Source organism: Dasypus novemcinctus, chromosome 8, assembly GCF_030445035.2.
Source record: "Dasypus novemcinctus isolate mDasNov1 chromosome 8, mDasNov1.1.hap2, whole genome shotgun sequence".
In the NCBI taxonomy this organism is placed as follows: Eukaryota; Metazoa; Chordata; class Mammalia; order Cingulata; family Dasypodidae; genus Dasypus; species Dasypus novemcinctus.
Window position 1 is genome coordinate 48,087,941 of NC_080680.1, and position 13,491 is coordinate 48,101,431.

Sequence of the window (13,491 nt, forward strand, 5' to 3'; positions counted from 1 at the left end):
AAGGGCTAGCTGAACTTAGCAACAAAATAACCATAATCAAAGGTGAGTTTAGTTTAAGATTACCATTACAATTGCTAAATTTAGGCTATATCCACCCAGTTATAATAATTTCAGTTACTATTCTTCTGCTGTTTTATAATATAAAGGCATCTATATAATGATCTTAACTCTTACCATCTCTGTTAATACTGTCATCACTTAAAAACAATTTGAGCACTTCCATTCATTAAGCAACTAAAACAATTTTATTACTAACAAGTTTGCTAAAATTTTTCTTTTCCCACTGTTGAATTAATTCCACTTGTGATTTCTTTATATATCAATTGTAATTGCAAGATGGCATTGACATTTAAAGACTCATTTTTTTTAGGTTACCTTTCACCATTATCCAATTTGTAACAGGCAAACCCCAAATTGATTTACAATTTCCTAGGCACAAGCAGACTAACAAAGTTAAAGCAAGCACAGATTAGAACAGAAGAGTTCCACACAATTTAGCTTAGTTTAAGAAAAGCCGTAGAATTTAGAATCACCGGGATGCAAAGTTCCCAGTATCTGTCCATGGCAGAAATTTCATGCAGTACCCACAAAGTTTGTTCCTCCAGGAAAATCCCTGGGCAGCTGCTAGATATGGAGATAAGGGGCCTATAGTAGCCCTATCCCTGACAAGACAGGAATTGCGGCTGCATTCGGTTAGATACTCCCACAAGGGGTAAAGCCATACAAGCCTTTTTCACTGGAAGGATAGAAAACAGTTAGGAAGCTAGAAAAGCCAGGAATCTCTTAATCGTAATTGATGGCATGTGAGGAGGTTCCTTATTCTACAGTGGAGAGGTTTGAGTAATTAGTGCATTTCTTTACCACTTTAAGGCAGGGTCTGTCATTTTTTCTGTTGTTGTTCCCCAGACCCCTAGTTAAGAACTCCTGCTTTAAGGAAACACAACCACGTGGTTATGGTCTCTAGTCCTCAGATCTGTCTGTCCTTTCCTTCTCTCTCAAACAGGCCTAACTGGAATTCAGGGCCCCATGAAGAGCCCACTCTTGACCATACTGTGACTACGAGGTACAGGAAGAACAGACTAGGTATGTTGTCCCAATTAAAGAGCCGCCCTTTATCTAGGGGAAGAAAATGCATTCATCAGTTTGGATGGTGTTCCACTACTGTCTTGATGGAACAGGACTGCTCTCGGAGCCAGCATCCTAGAAATCAGGAGTCCTGCTGCCTGTCCCATGTTTTGGGAATCAGGAGCTTTGTCTCTGGGCATTCCCAGAGCCTTAGAGGTCTTGGGGGCATCTGGGTCTGGTTCCCAGACGGAAACACCCAAGCCAGGCTTTCCCACTAGGAAAGGGGATGGCTAGGGACCTTTAAATGTTTTTGTCTACTTTGCAGCAGTTTTAGGAGCTGGCTCACCCCATAGCCACTCCCAGGGGCTCAGTTAAACCCAACATTTAAAGCCCATAGAAAACTAGAGACTAATTGTCCTGTGACTTGCCGGCAAACACCTGCAGGGACCATCCACCCCCACCCCCCACCCCAGGCAATCTCCAGACCTCTCTGGGTGGGGAAGAAGCAGGCCTCAGGGCATTGCTGAGGGTGGGACTTAAGCCTCCCTAACAAAGGCATTTTCAGGTTCTCAGGCATTCTAAAGCATCTCACAGACCCAGAATGAGGACTGCAGTAGTTGGAAGATCCAAGGCTCCTTTAATTAAAAGTAGATAACTAGCAATCTAAGTTAACAATACATTGGGTAATAGCCATTCTGAATTTAGAAAGGGTCTGGTAAACTCCCTGCAGACTCAGGCTTGACTTAGGCCATGTGCCCAGTCAGGTCTCAAGGGTGGTTTCACCTGCCACCCAGAACTTCCTTGGATCCGCACAGCATGGGGACTAGCCCCTGCCACCTCTGGAAAGGGAACTGGGGGTCTGGGCAGATTGAGTTTATGTCTTTTGAGAGCTTATCCAGGAACCTGCTAGCAATGAAGCCCTTTAAAAGAGCAGAACCAAAAAAAAAAAAAAAAAGACACAGACCTTAAAACTCACCAGTTCTGGGGGGGGGGGGGGGGGGGGGAAGGTCTGGGAGCATCACGCAATTAATATTTCTCCAGGCAATGGCTCACTAACTGAACTTGAAGCTCTGGATTGCTCTAGGTTCTTGGCTATGATGCATAAAAGAATTTATGGGACTTCTGGGAAGATGGTAGACTAGAATGACATGGGACTCTCTTCTCCAGTAAAATAGCTAGAGGACAGGCTGAAACAGCCTAGAAAAAGGGTTTAGGACACCAGGCAAAGGCTGGACACCACCCAGAGGAGAGAGGGAAAAAGGAGGGAAATTGGGACTACATAACTGTGAGTGAAACCAGTGGCTGCTGCTGCTGACACCATCCCCCACACTAAAGACACTTTAGAATTCTTGGGACTCTGAGCCTGTGACTACAGGCAAAGGGGGCTCCAAGGATCTACTACCCCAGGAAAGGGGACAGAGAGGGACATAGCCTAAGGTTGACTCAGCTTCTGACCCACAAATTTGGTCTGCTTTGTCCCACAAGCCCTTCCAGGCCAGGTGGGAACACACACTGGTTTGCCCTGGGAGCCATCAAAGGATGGTGAAGTCCAACCCTCACAACCTCCTGCTCTTCTAGCCATCTCCCTCTCTTCCAGCTGGGAATAATTGTTGAGGACACCCCATGAAAGGTGAGAGAGAGGGACACAGCCTGAGGCTGACTCAGGTTTTGACTCAAAATTTGGTCTGCTGTGTCCCAGGAGCCCTACCAGTCTGGGTGGGGCTGGACCATTGTTTGCATTAGAGCTTGCAAGGGACTAAAGATATACAACCCTCACAATCTCCTTCTCTACTAACAGGGACTTATTATTTAGGACTCCGAGGGGAGTGGAAATATTTTGACCTCGACAGAGAAGGTAGGAGAACTGTCTAAGAGAAAGTTTGAATTACAAGGCTCATAGCCCCCAGACAGGAAGCCTTATAACATAGATCCAGTCTGTGTAGCAACAAATACACTCCAACCAGGCATTGAACTGAGGGCTGTCAAAAAGCACCACCTACTGGCAGACAAAGGAACTGCACACAAGAAAATTAATAAGTAGGAGAAGCTTTTTCTGGCCTCCATAGCCTCCCTCCCCAAGGTCCTAGGAAGTGACTCTGCAACCAATTACTGGGTCCAGTGCCCAGTTTTGAGCAACCAGCAGGACAATCCTAACAATCCTGGTCAAGCCAAGAATCGAAGAGCAGTGGTAACACACAGCCTCCTGCCACTAAATTCCAAGATAAAGAAATTGAACATCTGAGTAAACTATATCCTAATCAGATCCCTAGATATCAGCAAAAAATTACAAGCCATACTAAGAAAAAGAAGATATGGCCCAAGAAAAGGAATATATAAAAGCCCCAGAAGAAATGCCGAATTTGAGAGAATTCAGTGAAATGCACACAAATTTCCAAAACCAAATTAATGAATTGAAAGACCATATGGTCAAAGAGACAATATGGTTAAAGAGATAAATGACATCAAGACGACATTGAAGGAGCACAAGAATTTGAAAAATCCTGTACAGAAAATCAACAGCACTCATGGGAATGAAAGACACAATAGGTGAGATCAGAAACACATTTGAGGTATACAACAGCAGACTCGAAATGACAGAAGAAATAAGTGATACTGAAGACAAAACAGCTAAGATTGAAGAGAGAAAAGAATGGAGAAAATTGAGCAGGGGCTCAGAGAGCCAAATGACAATGCAAAACACAACAGCACATGTCTTATGGGAGCTCCAGAAGGAGAAGATATGGGGAAAGGGGCAGAAAGACTATTTGAGGAAGTCATATCTGAAAAATTCAACTCTCATGAAAGAAATGAACTTACATGTCCAAGAAGTACACCATACCCCAATCAGAATAAATCCAAATAGATCTACTCCAAGACACATAATACTGAGAATGTCAAATGTCAAGATAAAGAGAAAATTCTCAGAGCAACAAGGGAGAAGCAAGAAATCACATAAAAGAGACATCCGGTAAGACTTAGTGCAGATTTCTCTTCAGAAACCATGGAGGTGAGAAGACAGTGGTATGATACAATTAGGATACTGAAAGAGGAAAACTGCCAGCCAAGAATATTTTATCTGGTAAAATTGTCCTTCAAATATGAAGGTGAGTAAAAAGTATTCAAAATAAACTGAAGCTAAGAGAGTTTGCAAAAAAGAATCCACCTTTGCAGGAAATATTAAGGGAAGCCTTAGAACCTGAAAGAAAAAGACAGGAGTGACAGACTTGGAGGAGAGTATAGAACAGACAAATAAGATATGGCATATGAAAACCAAAGAATAAAACAGATGAAGTGAACAGTGCATTTACAGTAATATCATTGAATGTGAATGGATTAAGCTCCCCAATCAAAAAATATGAGCTGACAGAGTACGTAAAAAAACATGAGCCATCCATATGTTGCTTACAAAACACTCACCTTAGACCCAGGGATACAAACTGGCTGAAAGTGAAGGTTGGAAAAAGATACTATACATGAATAGTTACCAAAAAAGAACAGGGGTAGCTATATTAATATTCAACACAACAAACTTTAAATGCAAAAAAGTTATAAGAGATAGAGAAGGCCATTATATATTAATAAAAGGGACAATCCACCAGGAAGATATAACAGTCATAAATATGTATGCACCTAACCAGGGTGCCCCAAAGTACATGAGGCAAACTCTGGGAAAACTGAAGGGAAAAATAGACATCTCTACAATAATCATTGGAGACTGCAACACCCCACTCACATCATTAGATAGAACTAGACAGAAGATCAACAAGGAAAGAGAACTTGAATCTGATAAACAAGTTAGACCTAACAGACACATACAGAACACTGCATCCAAACTCAGCGGGTTATACATTCTTCTCAAGTGCCCATGGATCTTCCTCCAGGATCGACCACATGTTAGGGCAAATGCAGCTCTCAATAAATATAAAAAGATTGAAATTACACAAAGTACCTTCTCACAAGATAATGGAATGAAACTGGAAATCAGTAATAGACAGGAAAAAAGTAAATTTGCAAACGTGTGGAGGCTGAACAACACACTCCTAAATAACCAGTGGGTCAATAAATATATTGAGACAAATGAAAAGGAATAAAATGTATCAAAACTTGTGGAATACAGGGAAGGCAGTCTTGAGAGGGCAATGTATGGCCCTAAATGTATATATTAAAAAAAGAAGCAAGAGCTAAACTCAAAGACTTAACTGAATTAGAGAAACTTAATAGCTAACCAGTCCCAAAGCAAGCAGAAGGAAAGAATAAAGATGAGAGCAGAAATAAATGAAATTGAGAATAGAGAAAAATCAACGAAACCAAAAGCTAGTTCTTTAAGAAGATCAATAAAATTGACAAACCCCTAGTTAGACTAACAAATAAAAGGAGAAAGAGGCAAATACAATCAGAAATGAAAGGGGGGAAGTTACAACTGACCCCACAGAAATAAAAAGAATAAGAGGATATTATTAGAAACTGTATACCAACAAACTAGACAACTTAGATGAAATGGAAAAATTCCTCAAAATGCACAACCAACCTACACTGATATACAAGAACTTAAACCAATCATATTTAAGGAGATTGAATCTGTCATGAAAAACTCTTCCAGGATATAAAAGTCCTTTGATGCATTCAACTCACAATAGGTTGGCTCGAAGGGAAGGCAACGCAGAAATAAAGGTACAAACACAAGAGGGGAAACAAACCTGGGACCAGGGGACTCACAGCTTCTAGAACTGAGAGCCTCAACCCTAGTTTCCACCTCATATTTATGGGAAACTACCAAGTAGCTGTTTGCTATTAGAACTACATCATTTACAATAATAGGGAACAACTGCAACATCTAAAATAGAACAGGTGTAACATTTAAAATAAGAAACAGGTAAGTCGGTTTCCCACATTTCCCCCTTGTTTTTGCAAAGTCTACACAAATGAAGTTCCACTGGTTAGCAAAGCTTCCTGCATGATATTTTCACTTTTAAGTTTGAACAATACTCATTTAATTTTTCCCCCTCAATATATTCAGTTCTAGGATTGTTCAAACTTAAAACAAGAGATTTACATTAAGGTACATTTATATATCACTTACAGTTCATTAAGTCACTTAAGTACACAATATGTTTCATTAGTAAAGTTCTGATTAGTATTCAAGCATTTTATATGTAATTCATAACTACCATGGATTATACAACATCAATAAGATTTCCAACTAGCAGACATTTAATGAATAAACTTTCATTTCTCATAGGCTCAAGACTTCCTACCAGAAAGGCTGTATAGGACAGTACTTGATCAAAAATAACCTCATTTTCCCCAATTTGCATAGTTTGAGGCATAGACAATGACAAATTCTTATTTCTCCATTTTGGGCTGTGGGGCAGCTGGAAGTTTATCACATAATTTCAATGCCTTCCTTGGTCCTGCTCTTGGCCTCTTCACTGCGCCTGGGGCCACAACTTAGTGCTGAATTTAAACAGTCCATCATTGTGAGGACTCATTTTTCAGGCAGAAAACAATAGCTGGCTTGTTCTAAGAGTCCCAATGCAGGATCTATAGCAGTGAAAGCATACTTTGCCCCTTCCAGGAGCAGGAGGGTGCTGATGTCACAGTCACTGATGTGAGTCTTAAGGCCACAAGCTGTTGGTGAATAGGAGGCAGCAGGAACTGCTAGGCACCCCAAGGTCTGGTATTTGTGATGTTCACTTTTCCGGTGGAGCCACTGCGCTTCCTTCTCAGATCCCAATTTCATGGCTCTGAATCTTCATGAGGCATCTGCCTCAGCAGTCCTGAGAGGGAAGTTAGAGGAATGGGCAGGGACATGACAGACAGTTACCTGTCACTGCTGGCAAGTGTCCCGGATGTTCTTCACAGATCTCTCTCCCATGGAGAATGATTCACAACAGCCCATCATTTGTCTTGTTTTTAGTATTTGCAACCCACTCCTGGATAGGGATGGCAATATTCAGACGTTATTGGGTTAAGCTTCACTTTCAGCAGGTCTTCCTATGCTGCACACAATTACTTTTTTATATTGTACTTATAGTCCCTTCCCACAATTGTGGGGTACTCAGAATGTTGCCTTTGTCACAAACCCCACCCAAAGCCAGTAGTGGTACTGGTCACATCCAATTCACAGGTTAAGTCAATATCCACCTTCCCCGCACCCCCCCTCCCCCCCCCCCCCCCCCCATTTTTTAAAGCAGCCTGCTGGAGGTCTCATGAGGACCTTTCCCAATTAACACATCTCAGTGAGAGATAAAAGATTTTTAGTATTCCAACAATATTACAAATTCTTTTAACATGAGAAAACATTGTACTTTATCAATTACAGCACAGAGTATAGTTTCATCTTACCCAACCAAACAACATTTAATAATCTGATAGAGTAGCAGGGACCTTACAGCTTGTCCCAATTGTTGGCCTATTCCAGGCCCGTAAAATGCCATTGTCTCTGATGTTTCTTAGTAGGGTCACTGGCACAGGTTTCTTCTATGCAGCAGGATTCATTGCCATCAGGCCAGGGCAGAAAGCCTTAAAGAACTGCAAAAGTCCGTTGTTGAGCTTTTCACACAGTTTTTGCATTTTTTGTATTGTTTGTTTTACTTTTACAAAACACATTATCTCACTGAATGCTACCACAATACTTTTACAACTTGTTATATGCATACTAGTTCTGTCTGACATATCTCCATTTCCGATTTCATAAAACCATTTAAAATATTCACCTTATAACATTTCAGTTAGCATTCCCACAAACTTACCTTTTTCAATATTTGCTTAACTTGTACATCTTTCATTTTATCCTATGAAGAAAAATAAATTACTCATTTCAATTTAAGCAAGAACTATTTTTTTATGAAGAGACATAATAATTATATTACTCAAGACTCAAAACTATAGAGATCTCATTAACACTTCAAACTTATGTAATAATATAAGCACTTATTTAATTTTTTGGTCTTTTGAATAGAGCTCTTTCAGAAGTTTTTATTTATTTATACTATCCGGAGGTATTAAAATATACATTGACATTGAAATAACAGATGGACAAAAACAATTACAACACACCAACGGAAACAAAGTTTACAATTTGACTCATAATTCTTACTTTTCTGGTATAGCTTTTTTTTTTTAAGCTCTCCATCATTTCACATCTTAGATTTTATTGCTTTTAGGATTTCTTCTGGAATCATGTTGCCTGTAACATGCAGGTTTGTTCTTGGAAACACTTATTAGTAATCAGCAACCGGTTAGGATAACCTGAGCAACATAAATGCACTTAAGCTCTTATTTAGCTGTTTAGACAGACGGTTAGCACACATTTTTTGGATTACTACTCTTTAAGAGTATACCAAGACTTAAAGTTCAGGAGTAAGCTATTGATTCAAAACCGAAAATTCCTTTCAACACTTAGATAAAAATTTTGTACTAGTTTTATTAATTTCGCTAAATAGGCCCCATCAGAATTAGCATGAAAACAAAACCATCTCTCCTTGATAGTCACAATCAATTACTCCTGTATGCACTCTAACTCTCTGTGAGGTAAGACTGCTTCTCTCAAGAAGCCCAACCATGCCAATTGGCAAATGTCTCTTTATTCCCATTTTTACAGGGACAGGGGTGTCTTAGAAGCAGAATAACTGGTTCTGCCATAGGAATATCTACGGCTGCACTTCCTGCTGTGGCGGGGTATAAGTCCAGGGCACCGCGGAGAATCGGGAAGTGCTGGGATTGCTCTGCTGAACCAGGAAAACACCCTTTTTGAGTGGGGCGGGAACAGCCGGCCCCGTTGGAAGTTTCGTTGGAAGTTTCCCGACAAGGGGGTGTCATTCTTATGATAATTAGACTGACATTAGCTAGACCGATGATTTTCTTTACCACAGCGTAGACACAGCTCAGGTCGTTTCAGAGCAGAAATATTCTATCCACGCAGCATTGTTTTTCCCTCAGAACTTTTCCAACAATCGTTTCTCATGTGACCAATTTTTCTGCAATTAAAACATTTTCCAGAGAACCTCTTATTGATTTTCATCCCTGCCATAGCCTGAGCTATCATTGTAACACGGTGGCCCTCCGTCCCTACATTCTGGCATAATTTAATATATCCAGTCAAATCCACTTTACCTTTCATAATCCCAATAGCTTTCTGACAATCGTGATTGGCATTTTCACAAGCCATTAGCTGCAAAATAGTATCAGCAGCTTCTAAATTATTGACCTGTTTTTTGATAGCCTCTTGTAACCAAGTGATAAAGTCAGGGTAAGGTTCTTTAGGTCCTTGTAATATTTTTTTTAATGACACCAGAGGCTGGCCTTTAGCCTCAATTTTTTCCCACGCCCTTAAGCAACAGCAATGAACCTGTGTGCTGGCTTGATCATCCATTGTTAATTGCTGATCTACTCCCGCCCAATTCCGCCCCCCACTAAATGATCCAAAGAAATGAGGATATTATGGGCTCTATTATGAGCAGCCTGAGTCTCTGCATGATCTACCAGGTTTTGAATTATAAAAACTCTCCAGACCCTAGGGTGAAACATGCCAACATGGACCAGGCAACCCGAATCAGTCTAGAGCCTTCAGTAAGACCTTGCACTGCACCATAGGTAGGAGAATTTGGACCATATTGTTGCCCTGCTACTTTTAACTCTTTCAAAATTTTAAATGGGAAGTGTTCATGAGTGAACTAATAAACTCCATTCAGGTTTTGAGAATCAACTGTGGGAGCTACTTTTTCCTCATATGACAACCGGAAAGGCCATTTGAAGCACCTCCAAGTCACCCTCCCTTCTAGCCTGTAAAATGCCCTATTGTAAAGCTGACAACTTTGGCTGAGTGTCTCTGAGGGGGAGGAGGTGTCAGCTGAGGGGAAAGAGACTTTCTAAAGTCAGTTAAGGAAGGAGCTGTTTAGATTTAGTATCATCAAAATATTCAGGGAAGTGAACTTGGCCCAATGGATAAGGCATCTGCCTACCACATGGGAGGTCCAGGGTTCAAACCCCAGGCAGGCCTCCTTGACCCGTGTGGAGCTGGCCCACGCACAGTGCTGATACATGCAAGAAGTGACGCAGCAAGATGATACAACAAAAAGAAAACACAGATTCCCGGTGCCGCTGATAAGGATAGAAGCAGTCACAGAAGAATGGACACAGAGAGCAGACAACGGGGGGGGGTGGGGGGGGGGTAGGGAAGGGGAGAGAAAATATTCAGTAGGAGAAACTTCCTCACATTGTCTATTTTCATTTTTCTCTTCCTCATTTTCTGTTTGTAAGGGTTCTAAAATAGATTTAACAATAGTCAAAGTCGTTTCTATAATCTGTAAGTTCTAAAATACGAGGCTCACTGGCCTTGGCTCCTCCTGCTTTAAGGAGCTCTTTTAGGAGACAGACGTAAAGGTGATATTTTGTTGAGCTCTCTCCATTTCCCATCATAACCCTGCTAAAATACTCGAGAGTGTCCTTACTCACCAAGGACTTGTAAGGCCTTCTAAACCATTCAGGGCTCTGCACCATAAGAACACCTTTAGTTTCACTTGAAGCAATTCTTCTTCCCCTCAAGCCCCACATTGGGTGCCACTAGCTGCATTCAGTTCACAATAGGTTGGCTCGAAGGGAAGGCAATGCAGAAGTAAAGATAGAGACACAAGAAAGGAGACAAACCTGAGACCAGGGGACTCACAGCTTATGGAACTGAGAGCCTTAACCCAAGTTTTCCCATCGCATTTATTGGGAAACTACCAAGCAGCTGTTTGCTATTAGAACTGCAACATCATTTACAATAATAGGAACAACTGCAACATCTACAATAAACAGGTGTAACATTTACAATAAGAAATAGGTAAGTCAGTTTCCCACAACAGTCCTTGATAGCTTCACAGGTGAATTCTACCAAGCATTTTGAAAAGAATTAACACCAATCCTGTTTAAGTCTTCCAAAAAATTGAAGAGGAAGGAAAATTATCCAACACATTTTATGAAGTCAGCACCACCCTAATAGCAAAGCCAGATAAAGATACTACTAAGAAAAGAAAATTACAGTCCAAGCTCTCTAATGAACATAGATGCAAAAACTCTCAACAAAATATTTGCAAATCGAATCCAACAGCATATCAAAAGACTTATACACCATGACCAAGTGGGATTTATTCCTGGCATGCAAGGCTGATTCAACATAAGAAAATCAAACAACGTAATTCACCACATTAACAATTGAAGGGAAAAAAACACATGATAATCTCAATCAGTGCAGAAAAGGCATTCAACAAAATCCAGCATCCTTTTTTTTTGATAAAAACCCTTCAAAAGATAGGAATAGAAGGAAAATTCCTCAATATGATTAAAAACATATATGAAAAACCCATAGCCAACATCATACTAAATGGGGAAAGGTTGAAAGTTTTTCCTCTAAGATCAGGAACAAGACAAGGATGCCCACTGTCACCACTGTTATTCAATATTATACTAGAAGTTCTAGCTAGGGCAATTATACAAGAAAAAAAAATTAAAGGCATCCAAATAGAAAAAGAGGAAGTAAACTCCCACTACTTAGAATATCCTGAAGTATCCACGACAAAGCTACTTGAGCTAATAAATGTGTTCAGCAAAGTGGCAGGATACAAGAACAACATACAAAAACCGGCAATATTTTTGTACACTAGTACTGAGCAATCTGAGAAGGAAATCAGGGGAAAGATTCCATTTTCAATAGCAACAAAAAGACTCAAATGCCTAGGAATTAATTTAACCAAAGACGTACAGGAACTATAAGCAGAAAACTACAAAACAATGCCAAAAGAAATTTAAAAAGACCTAAACAAATGGAAAGACATTCCACATTCATGGATTGGAAGAATAAATATCATGAAGATGTCACTCTTTCCCAAACTGATTTATAGATTCAGTGCAGTACCAATCAAAATCCCAAGAGCTTACTTTACAGAATTAGTAAAAGCAATTACCAAATTCATTTGGAAGGGAAAGTGCATTCAAATAGCCAAAAGCATTCTAAAAAAGAAGAGCAACATGGGAGGAATTTCACTGCCTGACCTTGAAATATATTACAAATATATTACAAAGCTGTAGTGAAACTGTTTTATTTTTATTTTTTAATTGCTTATATTTTCAATTATTAAATGTACAAAATAAAGTTGAAAAAAAAAAGAATTTATGGGAAACGGACTTTGGCCCAGTGGTTAGGGCGTCCGTCTACCACATGGGAGGCCCGTGGTTCAAGCCCCGGGCCTCCTTGACCCGTGTGGAGCTGGCCCATGCGCAGTGCTGATGCGCGCAAGGAGTGCCATGCCACGCAGGGGTGTCCCCCGCGTAGGGGAGCCCCATGCGCAAGGAGTGCGCCCATAAGGAGAGCCGCCCAGCGCGAAGGAGGGAGCAGCCTGCCGAGGAATGGCGCCGCCCACACTTCACGTGCCGCTGACGACAACAGAAGCGGACAAAGAAACAAGACGCAGCAAATAGACACAGAAAACAGACAACCGGGGGAGGGGAGGGGAATTAAATAAATAAAAATAAATAAATCTTAAAAAAAAAAAAAAGAATTTATGAGCACACCAGTTTAGTTAGGCCAGTAAAAGGAATTTACTTGGGAAATGGGGCAAAGAACAGAGCTTGCTGAGAAATGAGACAGAAAGATGGAAATACACACCAAGATTTGGTGTGGGCCCTTCTAGGCAGAGAAAGCGCACTCTGCCTCACGTGATTACCTTTTAAACTGTTAATTATTCAGCCCCCTTGCTAATGTTAAAGGGATGGGCCCCAGCGGTTACTGGTTACCCCACCTATGATAGAGGCCAATGGTAAGGTCTTTTTGGAATATCCAGAGCCAAGGGGAAGTCTCAGAAAGAGAAACTGGGACTCAAGGTTAAACTCAAGGTCCCAGGAAGGTCTTGCAACCATGTTATCTGCTGGCCGTGTGGTCTGCAGGCCTGTTGTCTGTCAGCCATGTTGTGGGTCCTCTTCTCCTCAATTACCCTGTACTAACCTGCCTCACAAATAGGGGGATTGCCGTGTGAAAGGAATTCTAATTGACCTTCAGGCCAGGTCTATAAAATGGCTCCCAGCAAAGGAGGAACACAAGGTCAACACACTATGCTGATGCAATCAGTCAAGAAAGGCAGTTTAGAGAAGATGACTTATAGGAAATAGGACAAGAAAGCAAGGCCCAAACTCTGACCAATCTGTTTCAGACAAGTTTCCTTCAGCCTGCATGTTCCCATAAGCATCTAGAATACTACTCTCTTCACAACTGCCATTTTCCCTCCCCCTCTTTTTATTTTTACTATAAATTCCCCCCAAATGCTTTGGAACACCTGCTTTTACTCAGTGTTGCCCAATTCTCCAATTGTTATATTGTTAATAAAGCTCTCTTTTTTCCTATTTGCAGTAGTGAAGCAGGGTAATATAAGGAAAGAGGGAAGTCAGCCA

General features: G+C 40.8%; 1 long non-coding RNA gene across 3 annotated transcripts in view; it reads right to left on the bottom strand.

Annotated features, from left to right (window-relative positions):
• LOC131279442 (uncharacterized) overlaps positions 1 to 13,491 on the bottom strand; it is a 74,597-nt gene that overhangs the window by 9,697 nt on the left and 51,409 nt on the right. For 2 of the 3 annotated variants that reach the window (XR_011649315.1, XR_009186790.2), the window contains 3 exons: positions 7,818 to 7,859; positions 7,458 to 7,596; positions 6,890 to 6,998 (listed from right to left, as the gene is read on the bottom strand). This is a non-coding gene — a long non-coding RNA (uncharacterized lncRNA). Of the gene's footprint in view, positions 1 to 6,889; positions 6,999 to 7,452; positions 7,597 to 7,817; positions 7,860 to 13,491 lie in introns of all 3 variants that reach the window. The other variant, XR_011649316.1, reaches the window with a different exon arrangement.